The sequence below is a fragment of the Choloepus didactylus genome, chromosome 3 (genome assembly GCF_015220235.1).
Source record: "Choloepus didactylus isolate mChoDid1 chromosome 3, mChoDid1.pri, whole genome shotgun sequence".
Lineage (NCBI taxonomy): Eukaryota > Metazoa > Chordata > Mammalia > Pilosa > Megalonychidae > Choloepus > Choloepus didactylus.
The window spans coordinates 85,927,438-85,945,265 of record NC_051309.1 but is presented as its reverse complement, the minus strand read 5'-3'; the positions used below and the strand labels follow the sequence as shown (position 1 = coordinate 85,945,265).

The 17,828-nt window shown below is 38.4% G+C and overlaps 1 pseudogene; it reads left to right on the top strand.

The window, feature by feature from the left end:
- Positions 1-15,032: 15,032 nt before the first annotated feature.
- LOC119528735 lies at positions 15,033-15,344 on the top strand (annotated as a pseudogene).
- Positions 15,345-17,828: the final 2,484 nt, after the last annotated feature.

Genomic DNA, 17,828 nt, shown 5'->3' with positions numbered 1-17,828 from the left:
TGAAAAGACATTTTGGACATTATTTCTAAATAAATTTAATCATTGAAGTTGGGAGAACAGAAAGAACAGAAGAACAGAAACAACAATAGCAGCAGCAGCAGAAGAAACATTTATTGAATGCTCCCTGCTTGCCAGACACTGTCATAAATACTATTCATGAACTGATTCATTATCTAGTATCTGTACTAAAAAAAAATACAGCACCCATCAGCAAAATGGCATCATCTAATATCTAAAAAGTATGGGAATTGAAAATTCAAATAGTCCAAAAATGGAGAAGAAACCCACATGAGTTAGGACATTCCAGCTTGTGGGGGCATAGGTCCCAGCATTCTGTTATCTAGAGAATTCTATCATTCTCTCCTGAAAGAGGTATTATTCTGGATAAACTGAACACAAGGAAAGGCTTAGAAAAGATTCAATTATATACCATACACAGGGAATATGAGTGTTTTGATGCAATAGTAATAGCTAATATTTAGTGAGACCTTATCATGTATCAGCCCTATGCTAAATACTTTTCATGCATTATTTCATTTAATCATCACAAAAATCTACAGAGAGTAGCATTATTATTGTTCCCGATATAGAGACAGAAAAAATGTAAATGCCTTGTTCAAAGTCCTAAAGATAAGAATAACAGCACAACTTATTACTCCCCATTTTCCACAGAGAGGAAAAAAGAAAAAAAAACAATTTACTAGAAAAAAAGGTATGTCAAATTGTGAAAGGGAAGATGGCTTGGCACAAATAAAAGGAGAAAAGGGAACAAATAATATTTTGAGATATGGAGACAGGAGGTATCAAGTTCTGTGTGGAAAAAAGCCACAAATTGTTTTGACAGTTGTGAGGAGTCCAGAAATGAAAGAAGTAATGAAACTGACTATATAGAGGAGAAAAAGCTGGTAGCAAGGCTTTGAAAGCTAGGTTGAAGTGTTTGTGAAAGGTAGTAGTCATGTCCTTGAGCAAGAGGGATGCAATGAAAATGGCCTCAGGTGCCGATCATGCAATCATGCACATGAAAAAGAAAAACAAATGTCTTAACTGTTAAAGCTCCAGAGTGCTTGCATTTATTACCACATTTGCTTTGAAACTCCCTTCATCAAGTTTTCATCACTTTAAAGAAATAAAGTCTCTAGGTCATTGTTTGTCTCTATATAATCTTTTATGATCCATTGTGGTTGTGCGTTTTCAGCAGAAAGCTCATTAAATTTACCATTTGGGCAAAAGCTCTTTGATGAAATAATTTCTAAAGCATCTAGATTTAAACAATCATAAAAAATATTTTCAATCAGCAAGTCTACTAATGTCCTCCACTTCAAAACACCAACTGAAAGTGATTTTCAACAAATGTTTATCTATTAATATAGGAAGGACAAAATGTGCAAATTTAGCCTTTTTATTCACAGAATGTCTAGAATTATATTAAGCCTAATTCCATTATCTTTTTTTTTCTTAACTTTCAATTTAAATTCAGAACCACCTGCAAACCTGTGCCTGAGAAATTACAGGTGAAGTTGGCAACAAAGAAATTAATGAGCTTCAGCAAGTCTCTATTTCCTATTGTAAGGTCTTTGTTATGATCAGGAAATACTTTATATTGGATAATATGCATTCCTACTTCAAGACCAGAATTTTTTTTTTTATTCTTTTCAGCATTCTGCCAATTTAGTTTCCATTCCAAATTATATTATTCAAACAGGAAATAACTTAAGAATAACAATCAGGATTTTTAAAAAATCCAATAAAGAAGTCCTATTTGTAATTTTAATTATAGAAAGCCAATATGAATGCATATAAATGTACATTTTAAGTAGCAAAGACAAATGTCTTTTTGAAATGCTATTTCCTCCAGTTTTTTGATAAATGCATCAGAAAATATTTACAAGTCTGAAATTTTAAATTTTAAGTTGGAATTAAAAAATGTGAATGTCCATTTAAGTGATTTTTTTTCTCATCTTTAAATATATTTGTGAGAGTGAAATTATGAAGTGCATAACTTTCCCAGGATTGCAATATCATTTTAAAGTAATATTTTTAAAACCAAATTCTACTAAATTTAAAACAAATTTTTAATCGCCTTCTAATATTTTACAATCATATATCGATTATTTTCTAGACATCAGTTATGATAGTTAACAGAATTTCAAAATCTCGTGGTTAAGTAAGCAGTTAAAAAAATGAATATACTGTGTTAAATTACATTAAAATAAAGTAATCAACTGAAGGTAACTACATCTGATTCAGACAACAATTAACCATGTTTCTAGTTTTGGATTTAGAATGCAGTATATTAAGAAAACACCCACGTATTAAGGTTAGCTTAAAAATGCAATTTATTTGTCATTTAATACTGTGGAATATTATAAAACCAGTATTTTTAAAGATTGAAACCCTAGAATTTAGCACCAATCTCAGAAACTTCATTTTTTGTACAAGGACAAACAAAGTTTATGTATATTCACAACAAAACCCCATTGTGTAAGAGGGAAGAAATATATGTTATATAAAAATAACAAGATATATACTATATTTAGCTTAGTTATGGAATAAAAAATGACACAATGTAAAATTAAAGATCATAGGAATGTAGGCGAAATCCAAGCATAAATATTCCTTTGAAATAAATAGACTTTGGTACTGTACTTACCTGATGGAAGTATATAAAAGAATTTCAAATTAAACTCTACACTTCCCTGTTTCCAAATATCCAGCAATATACTATGATATCTGGGAAACTGAAAAGAAAACATACTTTGGGTTGACATTATAGAAAGAGTAATGCCTTGCTTATTATGTTATTAAGACGCTAGACACTCTGAACTTGAGACTCTATTCAGATGGACTTAAAACATTACCATGTTGTAAGAAAGAAAAATACATGCTTTCTGCTGAGATTTGTGTATGATGTTACTTAGTTGCTTAATTAAGTTTCTGTGGATTGCACATGAAGGTTATTGCCTAACCACCAGTCAAGGAAAACCCCTGTCCTTCGCTGACACTGAATTTATTTAAGGATATTTCTTGCAATGAGCTTACTGGTCTTCCACACAGTCTCAATTATTCTAAAGTGTTGAAGCTCTGGTTTCATGGCTTTTCTGTCATGGAGATGAAATGTGTTCATGTGTTTCTCATTCCTGAGTTTTCTCATTCTTTGCCAATATCTGGCAGTGTGAAAGGAAGGGTCCAGAAGAGAGAAAGACAAATAAAAAATGGACCATCTTCCCAGGAGTGGGTTGACAGGTGTGAGCAGTGGATAAAGGTTGAAAACCACTACCAGGCTATGGAATAGGAGATGGGTAGAATCACCACAACCACCTCCTTTGGAACAGAGAAAAACTGGATTCTCAGCAGCTCTGTAAGCTATTCCTTACAATTTACTGCCATAAAGGCAGAATTATGAGAAGGGAGTGGTCACAGGGTCAAATGCTGCTTAGAGACAAGTACTATGAGGACAGAAAAAGTGTGTATTAGCATTAACGGCTGTGCTTTATGTGTGCAGTCTTCCACGTCTATGGTTCCCAAATATATATAACCAGCCAGCTCACTCTCCTGAGGTCCAGACCACATATCTAAGTGCCTACCAAATACCTCTTGGATGTAAATAGTTTATCCTCTTCCCCCACCTCCTAAACTTTCTTCTTCTCCAGTGTTTCCTTTCTCAACATATAGGCCCCTCTCCTGTGGGTAACTCATGGCGGTAACCTGGAAGTCAGTCTTGAACCTTGTCACTCCCTCACGCCAAATAACCCAAGGCCATTATTTTCATCTCCCAAGTACATCGCTTGAAAGTGTCCATTTCTCTCCAGCCTCACTGCCATTGCTTCTTAGCCTAAACAGAAGTCTGACTCCTGAAATCCAAGAGAGCCCCTTTTTGGTCTCCTTGTATCTCCCTGTCTCCCTCCTAATACATTCTTCACTATGTGAATGCCGTCCATTGGCTTCCAATTGCCATTATGATAAAGTAAAATTATATTTTCTATGCATCTCACAAGCTCTCCATTTGCTCTCCTCATTTGCTACCCTCTGTATCACACATTACATGTTCCAACCACAGAAGACTGCTCAGACTGCTTTAAGTTTTCAAAGGAGCTACCATGTTGTCTCTGGTCTTCAAATCTATATGTGTATAGATAGATAAATAGATAATTAGTGCCTCATCTTAGTGTCCTAGGGATGCCATAACAAAGTACCACAAACCAGATGACTTAAAACATCAGAAATGCATCCCACAGTTTGTCAGCAGGCCCATGCTGCCTTTAAAGTCTGTAGGGAAGAATCTCTTCTGAACCTTAGTCCTGGCTTCTGGTGGTGGCCTGTTGGCAATCCACAATATTCTAATATTCCCTGTCTCAGTTGTTTGTACATTCTCCCCTCTGTTGGCTGCTTGTGTCCAGTGGTCCCCTTCCTATAAGGACACCGGTCATATTGGGTTAGAGCTCACCCTAAGCCAGTGGGGCCACATCTTCATTAATAACATCTACAAAGACCCTACTTCAAATTAGATCATTCACAGGACTAGGGCTTAGCACTTGAAAAATGCCTTTTGAGGGTACAATTAAACTTCCCAGAGCATCTTGTAATTCTCCCCTTGTTGTGTGCATCTCACTTGCAATAAAGTATTTGCTAAATGTCTCTATTCCTTGAAAACTCTATGCATATAAGGACAAATACTATTTCAACCCTGTTCACCACTATATTCCCAGAATCTGACAGGGTGCCTGGAACACTGTGGACCCTCAAAAATATTTTCTGAAAAGTTTTCTTATATGTTTCACTCATTCTTTTTGAAAATTACTCGATGAAATATACTTTAAAATACCAGAATAATGATAACTCATGGCAGAGAGAGATTCTTGAAGCACTGTGCAAAATAAGAGAAGGAAAAATCACTTCTTACTGGGGAGGGGAACATAGGAAAGTTGAAGGGATGCCATGGCCTTTTTGCTGGATTTGAGGGATGAGATGTGGAACTCGGACTCAATAAAAGTCCACATGAATGAATCACATTTACTAAGCTTTCAAGATAAGAAAGCACAGGTATGTTCAGGGAAGAATGACCAGGTAAGTTTAGTTGTAGTGAGAGACATGTATAAGGGCAGGGGGGAGGATGGAATGGTAGATTAGAGGCAGACCATGGTGGGATTTGTCAGTTTGAGGAGTTTTAACCACAGTCTATGCAAAGGAGAGCCAAAGGAAGGTTTTGAAAAGAAACAAGGAGGACTTCTGGAAGATGGCAGTTAGGAGAGACAGGGCAAAAAACACCTCCATGAAAAATAATAGATAAAAGCCAGAAAGTAACCCAGAACACCAGTTCCAGTGATGCACCAGCTGGACAAGTTCTGCTAAATCCACAGGGACTGTGCACTTGGTGAAACTGGGAGTCTGCATTCTGAAATGAGTGAGTAAGCCTGCTAAATATCCAGCAGCCATGCTGTGGAGTGGGGAAACTGTGGGTTGGCATTTGGAGTCGGACTAGTTCTTTTTTAAAAAACCCAAAAGCAGCTCCAGATATAGCAGCCAGAACCACACAGTGAAACATGGGAGAAACAGGCTGTGGGTACGCCTCAATATCTGGCACAGATGATAGCCTTTCACGCACGCACTGCTAATTGTCTCAGAGCAAGGAAGGCAGAACTGAGCCTAAAGGGTAAAATAACCATGCCCCTTACAGCTATCTTCCCAGTGGGCTGGGAACATTCCTGCCCAGTGCCAGCGCCACAGCTGCGCCAAAAACCCATTGTGACAGGAAATGTTTCCAGCAACACATGCACATGCCACAATATTGGGCATGGACAATAGCCTTTCACACACCCACAACTAATTGTCCCAGAGCTAGGAAGGTGGAGCTGTGCGAAAAGGGGGAAATTAACATGGCCCATACAGCCATCCTTTCAGCAGGATGGGAATATCCCTACACGGCCCAGCAGCCCAGAAATTCCCTTGAGGGACAGCATGCACTTGTGATGTAGCACAGCCTTCCCTTAGCAGAGGCCCTAGGAGGGTGTGGCTTGGAAGAGGGAAACAATTGGAAATCCCAGGGACCATATGCCAATACCAAGGACTTGTGAGTCAGTGGCAGAGACAATCTATGGTGAGACTGAACTGAAGGTTCAGACTCTTGCAACAGGCTTAAATCTCCAGGACACCTGGGAGTTTTGATTATTAAAGCTGTCCTCCCTCCCTAACTGCTCAGACACATGCCCCACATTCAGGGCAGACAGCACCAAAAACATGCCCAAACTTGGTGCACCAATTGAACCCCCACAAGAATCAGACCCCCACACCCACACACACCACAAAGACAAAGTTGGGGAGAACTGGCTTGAGGGGAATAGGTGGCTTGCCTGGGCAATCCAGCAAGACAAAGAAATAAAAGACATCAAAATTGGAAAGGAAGAAGTAAAACTGTCACTATTTGCAGATGATATGATCTTAACTACGGAAAACTCTGAGAAATTGACGATACGGCTACTGGAGCTAATAAACAAATTTAGCAAAGTAGCAGGATACAAGATTAATGCACATAAGTCAGTAATGTTTCTATATGCTAGAAATGAAAGAAGTGAAGAGACACTCAAGAAAAAGATACCATCTTCAATAGCAACTAAAAAAATCAAGTACCTAGGAATAAACTTAACCAAAGATGTAAAAGACATAGAAAAGACATAAGAAAACTACATAACTCTACTAAAAGAAATAGAAAGGGACCTTAGAAGATGGAAAAATTTTCCATGTTCATGATAGGAAGGCTAAATGTCATTTGATGTCAATTCTACCCAAACTCATCTACAGATTCAGTGCAATCCCAATCAAAATTCCAACAACCTACTTTGCAGACTTGGAAATGCTAGTTATCAAATTTATTTGGAAAGGGAAGATGCCTGAAATTGCTAAAAACACTCTAAAAAAAGACAAATGAAGTGAAAGGACTTACACTCCCTAACTTTGAAGCTTACTATAAAGCCACAGTAGTCAAAAACAGCATGATACTGGCACAAAGATAGATATATCAATCAATGGAATTGAATTGAGAATTTGGAGATAGACCCCCAGATCTATGGCCAACTGATCTTTGATAAGTCCCCCAAAGCCACTGAATTGGGACATAACAGTCTTTTCAACAAATGGGGCTGGGAGAGTTGGATATCCACATCCAAAAGAATGAAAGAAGACCCCTACCTCACACCCTACACAGAAATTAACTGAAAGTGGATCAAATACCTCAATATAAAAGACAGTACCATAAAACTCCTAGAAGATAATGTCAGGAGACATCTTCAAGACCTTGTATTAGGTGGCCACTTCCTAGACCTTACACCCAAAGCACAAGCCACAAAAGAAAAAATAGATAAATGGGAACTCCTCAAGCTTAGAAGTTTCTGTACCTCAAAGGAGTTTGTCAAAAAGTTGAAGAGGCAGCCAACTCAATGGGAAAGAAATTTTGGAAACCATGTATCTGACAAAAGACTGACATCTTGCATATATAAAGAAATCCTACAACTCAATGACAATAGTACAGACAGCCCAATTATAAAATGGGCAAAAGATACAAAGAGACAGTTCTCTGAAGGGGAAATACAAATGGCCTAGAAACACAAGAAAAAATGTTCAGCTTCATTAGCTATTAGAGAGATGCAAATTAAGACTACAACAAAATACCATCTCACACCAATTAGAATGGCTGCCATTAAACAAACAGGAAACTACAAATGCTGGAGAGGATGTGGAGAAATTGGAACTCTTATTCATTGTTGGTGGGACTGCATATTGGTTCAGCCACTTTGGAAGACAGTCTGGCAGTTCCTTAGAAAACTAGATACCGAGTTACCCTTTGATCCAGCAATTCCACTTCTTGGTAAATACCCAGAAGATCTGAAAGCAGTGACTCAAACAGATATCTGCACACCAATGTTCATAGCAACATTATTCATAATTGCCAAGAGATCGGAAACCCAAATGTCCTTCAACAGATGAGTGGATAAATAAAATGTGGTATATACACACAATGGAATACTATGCAGCAGTAAGAAGGAACAATGTCATGAAACATGTGACAACTTGGATGAACCTTGAAGACATAATGCTGAGCAAAATAAGCCAGGCACAAAAAGAGAAATATTATATGCTACCCCTAATGTGAACATTGCTTGGGGAGAATGCAGGGGTGTTGGGCTTCCCCACCTCAATGGTTGCTGATGTGCTCACAGATACTGGGGACTGGTGGTTTGATGGGCTTGGAGAGTTGGGTATCCATATCCAAAAGAATGAAAGAGGACCCCTACCTCACACCCTACACAAAAATTAACTCAAAGTGGGTCAAAGACCTCAATACAAAAGACAGTACCATAAAACTCCTAGAAAATAATGTAGGGAGACATCTTCAAGACCTTGTATTAGAAGGTCACTTCCTAGACCTTACACCCAAAGCACAAGCAATAATGGAAAAGATAGATAAATGGGAACTCCTCAAGCTTAGAAATTTCTATACCTCAATCGTGGGACTTGCCCTTGGGGTGACTGTTACTGCAAAGGAGAGGCTAGGCCTGCTTATAATTGTGCCTAAGTGTCTCCTCCTGAATGCCTGCTTGTTGCTCAGATGTGGCCCTCTCTCTCTAGCTAAGCGAACTTGGCAGATGAAATCACTGTCCTCCCCCCTACATGGGATCTGACACCCAGGGGTGTAAATACACCTGGCAATGTGGAATATGACTCCTGGGGAGAAATCTGGACCTGGCATCATGGGATAGAAAACATCTGCTTGACCAAAAGGGGGATGTGAAATGAAATAAAGTAAGTTTCAGTGGCTGAGAGATTCCAAAAGGAACCATTTCAAATCATTAGAACCTAAAAAGGGTTATCTAAATTGTGCATAAGAGTGCCCACCAGAGCTTTTTGTGTGGGGGGTATGGGATCCTGTTGACTTGGAATTGAGGATTATTAAAGCTCGTGGCAAATGTTTAACCCACTTTGGCATTTATTTTTCATTAAGTAATTTAAATAATAGCTTGTTGAGGAGGCTATTGTGTTTATCAATAAATCCTGCTGCCTGGAGCTGTGGGCATTTTTACTTTAATTGTTCTTTTTCACTTTAATTTTTATTCTTATTACTTTTGTGTGTATGATAATGAAAATGTTCGAAAATTAATTCTGGTGATGGACACTCAATTATATGGTGGTACTGTGAACAATTGTACACTTTGTATGACTGCATGGTATGTGACTATATCTCAATAAAATTGAATTATTAAAAAAAGAAAAGAAATGATAATCACAAATATGGTCTAGAAAGATTACTCTGGAAGACCTCTTAGGTATAGGAGAAAAGAGGCAAGGGGAGCCTGAATTTGAGGATAGCATAGGGATATTGGGTGCAAGAAATCCTTGGGGAAAGATTCTTATAGAGGTGCTACTAATTTCAAGTTCAATACACACTTCATCCTTAAGATAGACTTTCATTTTAGATCAAAATTTTGCCCATTCAAAATAAGAAATACAATGTTGTAGTTGGTTTTTAATGAAATTTTGTGGTGCTTAATAAACTCATATAATGAGGTGCTGAACTAAAGGTAAAAAATAAATTCAGGTGAAATTTCAGAAAAAAAAATGTGACCTTTTTTAAATCCCAGAGACAAGGTAGAAACAGACTGCCTCTTTGAAGAGTATATTTAGTCCCTCTAAAATTCACAATGACTTCTGCAGAATTCCTAAGAGGAGAGGCCTGATATATTTTATCAAACATCATCTTTCTAGTCTCTGAGTAAAATGTCAGAATTCATCAGATATTATTTTCGCAGCCATGGTAACACTAAACATTGGCATCCACATAGATGGAGTTGTGTTCCAGGGGTGGCAGGGGTTGGGGTCAGGAGACAGAGTGGAATAAACCACTTCCCATCACTGCCAGAGCCACCAGGTATGCCTTGACCATGACTGACTCTTATACTGGCCTCATGTTGGCCTTCCATGCATGAAATGCAACTGGGGAAGCCACAGTTCGTGGCTTCACCAATTATATATCCTGGTTCCTTTGGGTCTCTTCAAGTTATTGACTGAGCTTAGGAAACCCACTTCATTTCCCATGTGGTGCAACAATAGACACTCAAACAAGAAATCACTTAAACTTTTCATTTGCCCACAGCCCCAGGCAGCAGGATTTACTGATAAACACAACAGCCTCCTCAACAAGCTATTATTTAAATTACTTAATGAAAAATAAATGCCAAAGTGGGTTAAACATTTGCCACAAGCTTTAATAATCCTCAATTCCAAGTCAACAGGATCCCATACCCCGCACACAAAAAGCTTCCAGATAACCTCCCAAAATGCCTCCCTTAGTCCTCAAGGGAAAATTAGCTCACTTTGAGGTCCAACATGACTACCTCCTCATTAAAAAAATAAATAAAACTTACCCTCTTTTGCTATGACTTCTCAAATATCTTACCATAATACAGAAAGTGGTGATCAAATAAGCGGCAAATAGTGAAATGGGATCCCTTAGTAACTGATAGCCCAATAGGGCCACCAAAGGAGCTCACATTTAGACATACCCACCCTGTGATGGTTTGAAGCTGTATATATCCCAGAAAAAATATGTTCTTAATGTTAATACTTTCCTGTGGGTGTGGACAGATTTTAAGAATGATCTTTTGGTGAGTAGATTGTTCCGGTTTGCTAATGCTGCCATTAAGCGAAATACCAGGAATGGATTGGCTTTTATAAAGGGGGTTTATTTGGTTACAAAGTTACAGACTTAAGGCCGTAAAGTGTCCAAGGTACCTTCACGGAAGAATGGCCAATGGCTTCGGAAAACCTCTGTTAGCCCTGAAGGCACACGGCTGGCATCTGCTCTGGAGTTCTGGTTTCAAAATGGCTTTCTCCAAGGATGTTCCTCTCTAGGCTTCAGCTTCTCTCCAAAATGTCACTTTCAGTTGCTCTTGGGGTGTTTGTCCTCTCTTAGCTTGTCTGGAGCAAGTCTGCTTTCAAAGGCTGTCTCCAAACTGTCTCTCATCTGAAGCTCCTCTCTCAGCTTACGTGCATTCTTCAAAGTGTCCCTCTTGACTGTAGCAAGCTTGCTCTTTCTGTCTGAGCTTATATAGTGCTCTAGTAAACTAATCAAGGCCCAAGCTGAATGGGTGGGGCCACACCTCCATGGAAATTATCCAATCAGAGTTATCACCTACAATTGGGTAGATGGCATCTCCATGGAAACACTCAATGAAACAATTACAATCTAATCAACACTAATATGTCTGCACACACAAGATTGCATCAAAGATAATGGTGTTTTGGGAGGACATAATACATTCAAACTGTCACAGTAGGATCTTAAGTTAAGATGTGACCCACCTCATTCAGGGTGGGTCTTAATCCTCTTCTGAAGTCCTTCATAACAGAATGAAATTCAGATGAAGATAAGAAAACCATGAAAGCAAGAAACTGAAGCAACAAAACCCAGAAGAGAAGGGAAAGACCATGTGTCTTCCCATAGGACAGACGAGTCCTGATCACCAGCAGCCAGTCTTTGAAAAGAAAGTATTGTCTTGAATGATGCCTTGATTTATACATTTTCATGGTCTCAAAACTGCATGCTTGTAAGTTAATAAATCCCCATTGTTATGCCATTTCTGGTATATTGCATTTTAGCAGCTTTAGCAAACTGAAACACACCGCAAGGGAAAATTCCCAGCTCTGGAAACCTTACCATTATAAACAATATATAAATGATGAATACTAAACCCTAGCTCCCCTGATTCTTCAGAGGAGGTAAAAATTATAGTCACAGGCCTGAACAGTGGTACTCTATGAGTTACAAAATGAGGTGAAAACAAACCTAGTGGATGTTAATCACATCTGAAATGGCAACAACCAGGCAAAAGTGAAACTTGAGAGTTTGCCACACATACCCAATTGGTGTACCCTCTATATTCATTCTCAGTACTGGACTAGGAGCTAGAAAGACATTTAAATCCCAACATCTCTCCCCTGGTGGTGGTACAGCGACCTCCAGCTGCTGGAGACACCTCACCGAAGCTGGTAAAATATGAATGCTCTCCCTGTCTATGGCTTATATTTTTCTTGTTTCTGGTATGAGTTATTGGGTTGCTGGCTGACCCATTTTGCGTAACCATAACAGGAAAAGCCTGCAACAACCAAACACAGGGAGACTAACACTGTCTCCAAAATTGAACCAACCAGACATGCTGGCAAACTGTAATAAATGATCTCAGACCAGCATGCCACTGGGCATAAATAAATCACCACCTATAAGGGGCTTACATAAAAAATGGGTATGATGGCATCAATACTTAAACAACATGACCCACAGACCCACAAATATTCAAATACTTTCTGGTGAAGTGGCCACAGACTGGCTACACACCTGCCCCCAACTCATGCCTCTGATGTCACAATCCCTATGCTTCAATGCACTACCTCTGATGCTGGCAGGAGCAATCCTGGATTGTTTTTCCTTAATACCTCAGACCACCATCACTGCAGCTTATAAATGTGCTGAGAAAATATACCTTTTCTAGATAAAATTACCTCAAATTACCCACCAAAACAGTAGTCTGAAGTTTCAATAAATGTATCTCTAAACATCCCAAACCTCTAAAGGAGATTTCTGAGTCCAGCAACCACAGGTCAATGAAAACAAATCATGGCCTTTGTGTCCCAAGATAATGCCACTAGTCAAGACCCTCTGGCCTTTCCTTTCCCCAAGTGGAATGGCCACGACAGATGACATTGTCCCATTCCAAGAGCACATTGATGAAGATGACTTAACTTCAGGTGATGTTGCTCTGGCCCAAGAGTTAGTCACACCCCTCACCAAGGAACCAGCAACATATACTCCCCCAGGTTTGCTTTAACCAGACCCTCCTCATTTGTACTGCACTATCACAGTTCCTACTCCTGACTCAGGTACCCAACTACAGCTTCAGAGACATCTTCACCAATATGGTGCCCCTGAGCTTCACTTCCCTGAGATTGCAGTCTGCTTTCCGGGAAACTCCCAATAGACTGCACTACCAAGCCATGAGTGATAAGTCCCATGATTGCACCACCACACTGAGGAGCACACAAACACTATGGGAGGCCAAACAATGCCAACAAAACCACACCACACAGGGGACTAACATCACACCATGCCTCCTTCACCCTCTACTGAACAACGTGCCCATGTTATATATTCTTCTACAAATCTACAATGTCTCCTGTTGGCCATCATCTCCAGCCAAAACACAAACACACTTCACCTTTAACATCTTCACAACACCGATAACAACAGAATTCAATCCTAACATCCCTGTTGCTGAAGTATCACAGGGTATATCACAGGGAATTCAAATAAAATAGGGACTTTTTCACATCATCATGCTGCCTCAACATCTCCAAGGTCAAAAGTAACATAAGAGGCTTTGCATTGTCAAATTGCCTCAGCATCTTAAACCCTACTGTTAGGTTCTTCGTGACCACCCCTGATACCTGCTTATACAAGGTCAACAGCTCCTCCTCTCCTACCCACATCCTACCTGCACTAGTGCCCTGCAAAAATCAAACACAAACACTCCAATCCCCACTCTTGCTTCATCAACTACTGCAGCTCTGCCCCTATAACACTACAGAGGCATAGCCCCAGTCCACTGTAACTCTTCACTCCCCACCTACTTGGTTGAGCCTACACTCCTGACATGTTTCCCTGTGTGACCCTGTGAGGATCTCCTGTCTGTTCTAGGGCCTGTAAGTACTAACAAAATTTTCACTTACACATCTCTGCTGTCCCTCATTTTTGCCACACATGACTAGCTGTATAAGGATCCTTACAATATGCAACCCCAGTCACAACCAAGCCAGTACAGAAAGAGAAAGGAAAGCAAACAAGATCATTAGACTTTCTAAAAGAAGCAATAAAGAAAGTGGTGCCAATTCCATTAAGAGCTAATTCAACTCACTGGACTCAGCTGAACTTCTCCATGCTATTGAATATTCTCTGATGGCAGATGAATTAATCACAATAAAAGATGTTTTGAGCCATCTTTCTCATTGATTCTCACCCATCAAGGCAAAAGTAAAACTTACTCACTCAAGCAATGATTTAGTATAACCGAAGAGCCAGGCATTATACTAGGGAAAAGAAAGACTTGTCCTTTATGTCTTCAAGGATACTATAATTTAAGGATGGGAGAAGAAAGACTTGAATTGGTAATTGGCTGAGTGAAGAGATGAACCAAGCAGACTGTGTAAACAAATTTATAAATAAGTTGGATAATATTTATGGGAGCTGATAAAAATATGTACAGTGTGCAGATTAGAATATTTGAGAAAAATCTACTCTATATGTGGAATACAGACTTCACAGAAAGAAAGCAAGACATTTTATTTTAAGGCATCAATAGAAAATTTTGTCTTTTGTAAAAGAGTGAATTAGGACTGGGTGGTCTCTGAGGTCACATCTGGCTTCAGAATTCTATGACAATATTCTATGGTAACTGATATTTTCATTAAGTGTTTAGGTATAATCTAGTGGAAATCTCTGAGAAAGGAGGGAAAGGGTAAAATTGTTCTACTAAAATACATTTTTCCTGGAGAAGAGCTCAATATTATAAAATTATGCATTGGCCACAAATCTCAAATGAGCACTCAACATGCTTGGTAAGACTACCATACTGTCTTAGTATATTTGCTTTCCAGTTTTAAAAAAATATCTATTTCACATTTTCTTTTCTTTCCAAAATTGTTGCTTTCCCACACTCCCGCACTCCCACCCAACTTGTCTTTAGCCACACTAGCTCCCAGGTGATTGATAACCTTGCCCTTCACAATTAATTGAGACATATAAGCAATCTTTCCATCAACCAATCTTTCCATCAACCAAGCTTACAGCAAGATGGGCCAATATTCACTGCCTTCCCTTTTGTTACAGTGGATGCATTGCTCCTATCAAAAACAAACCATCTCCCCCAGCCATCCATGATCCTGCTATTGCCAGGCTCACCCTTGCCCTGGAAGCTTCTGCTTAGTCGAGGGTCATGATGGGCAGCAAGATGGCTCTGCTAGCAAGGTTGTTCAAGTAGTCAAGCCACATACTCCATTTATGAGGTTCACTGACAGAAAAGACAACCCTAAACTCAATGTATCAGAAGTTTTGAGATCATCAGGAATACCACCTCACTCTTCTGCAATTTCACAGCATTTCTATGGAAAGTAAATCACCAGATTTGCTGATACATCAGGATCCTTCAGATACTGCAGAAATAATAAAATCATTACCTCAGAAATACAGAAGGGAACCTATGTCTCAAGAATAAATCTTATTTATCCAACATGGAGGTCCAGAATAATCACTAACAAGGCTGCTGTTTATCATCAGACAAAAGAATTATCTTTACAATAAAGGGACTTCCAAATGACAGATGAGCTATTGTACATTAAACAACTTCAATAAAATATTCTGTAAAAAAATGAAAGAAAATTTAGATGGACACTTGTATCTCCTAATTTAGGTATATTGGTCAGCTTCTCTACAAGCTTACCGAAGTATTTATAAGCTTTATAATTATTAAATTATGCATTTTTAAATGCTAGCCTATAAATTTACTCTTATCAAGTTTTATACTGTTGAACTATTAAAAACACACAAGGTCAGGAAAAAATATCATAGGTTTCACCTAATTTCACTTTTCTTTCAGGTGTTGTTTAGAAATGGAAAGAATATATCAGGCAGAATTGCTGCTGATTAGGATCAGTGAAATAATGATTCCATTATTTGTTCTTAATTCTTTGTTTTTTCAATGACAAGGTTACTGGAGTGTAACTGGCTTAATGATCATATAATACTCTAAAGGATAAAAATATAACCAAGGTGGAACAGGTGACTTTGTGGTATTGAGATGGGGGAGATAATGAAAAAGATTATTTGCAACCTATATTCAGAAAAAATGTGAAAGAGTATCAAATGGAAAATAAATTAAGAGTTCAAAATGAATATAGCATAGAAATAAGTGTTTGACTAGAAATTGCAATTACGTTTTGGTGGTTGTTAAAAATGTCACGTTCTCTTGGTTTATTTTACCATTTTGATTATGTATGCAAATCCTGATAGCCAGTAACTTTCTCAAACTTAATGTCTGAAAGCCTCATAAAAATCACCTATAATTTACCTTATTAAAGCAATTTATGAAGCTTAATAAGGTCTTCCTTTGCCAAGAGTATATTATTATTGTGTAAGTAAAGGCTCATAAAGCTAAATAAATTCTCTTCCACATCTTTCAAAAACAAGATTAAATAAATAAACCATCTCCTCTAATATTCTGGATACAATCTTCCCTCAACTTCTCAAGCACTTTATCCTGCAGTCCATCACTTTGTCCCTGGCTTCATTCATTTCTCCTACTCTGTGGCTCATCCCAACAGCATACAAACATATTTTAGTATTTCTTATCCTTAAATGAAGCAAACACACATTCTTTCTAAATTACTGTCATATGTCTCTGCTTGCCTTAAAGTTTTTTAAATTAAAAACTAACTTCTTCAAAAATTAGTCTATAATTGCTTTCACTACTCTTTCACTTTTCTGTACTCTCCTAAACCTATTCCCATCAAACTTCTTTTCCAAATTTTCCACTAAGTCTACTCTTTTCAAGGCCACCAATTAAGTCCATGCTATCACATCCAGAAGCTATGTCTCTGATTTTAATATACTTGACCTTTCAGTGGCATTAAACAGAACTGATTGCTCTCTCATTCATGAAATACTTTCTTCTCTTAGATTCCATCACCACACTCATATCACATTAACCATTTCTTCTTAGTATACTTTGCTAATTCCACCACCTTGGTTCAATCTCCAAACATTGGGGTATTCAAGAACTTAATCCTGTGTTCCTATGTCCTCTAATCTCTATGCTCTCCCTAGGTAATTTCATCCAGTCACATGGCTTTAAATAATCTCTCTATATTAGAGATCCTAAGGTCTATGTTTCTAGTCTTGACTTCTCAAAACTCCAGACTCACGTATCTAACTACCACTTCGACATTTCCACTTGAAAATCTGTTAGGTATCTCACAGTTAATATGACCAAATGTGTTGATTTCTGTCCCACCTTCAATCTTCCTCATCTGAAACAGCAATACCATCCACTCAGTTGCTCAAGGCAAGAATATAGGAATCAACTTGTGTCTACTTGCTTCACCCCCCACACTGAATCCATCAGCAAGTTTAGCTGTATCAACTGCCAAAAACTGTGTCTATTTCACCCACTTCTTTCCATCTCCACCACTTTCACCTCAATGCAAACCAGCATCATTTCTTGTGTGGACAACTATGATCACTTCCTATCTGGTCCCTATACTTCTGTTCTTACTTCCTCCCTTAATCCAGGCTCCACCCAGTAGACAAAGTATTTCTTTTTTAAATGTGTATCAGATGACCTCAGTCTCCTGTTTAAAATTCTCAGTGACTTCCATTGCATTTGGAATAAAATCAAAACTCCTTCCTCTGCTTTATGAAGTTGTGCATCTGTTTCATGTCTGTTTTTCTGGTCTTCATTAATGCTTCAATCCACCTAATTCTCCCACTAACAGATGGTCAAAAAGTGTCTTGGCCCAAAGTGCCATTCCTCCCCGTTAGTCACAATCTTTTCATAGTTAGCTCCTTCTTGAAATTTGATGTAAGACTAAATGTCACATACACATTAGGGCACATACTAAACTCCCAGTCCAAAGTAACTAAGTCACTCTGTATCATTATTTTATTCTCTGAGTAGTACTAATCAGTAAAATTTTTTCATATTTATTTATGGGAATGTACAATCTATATAGCAAAG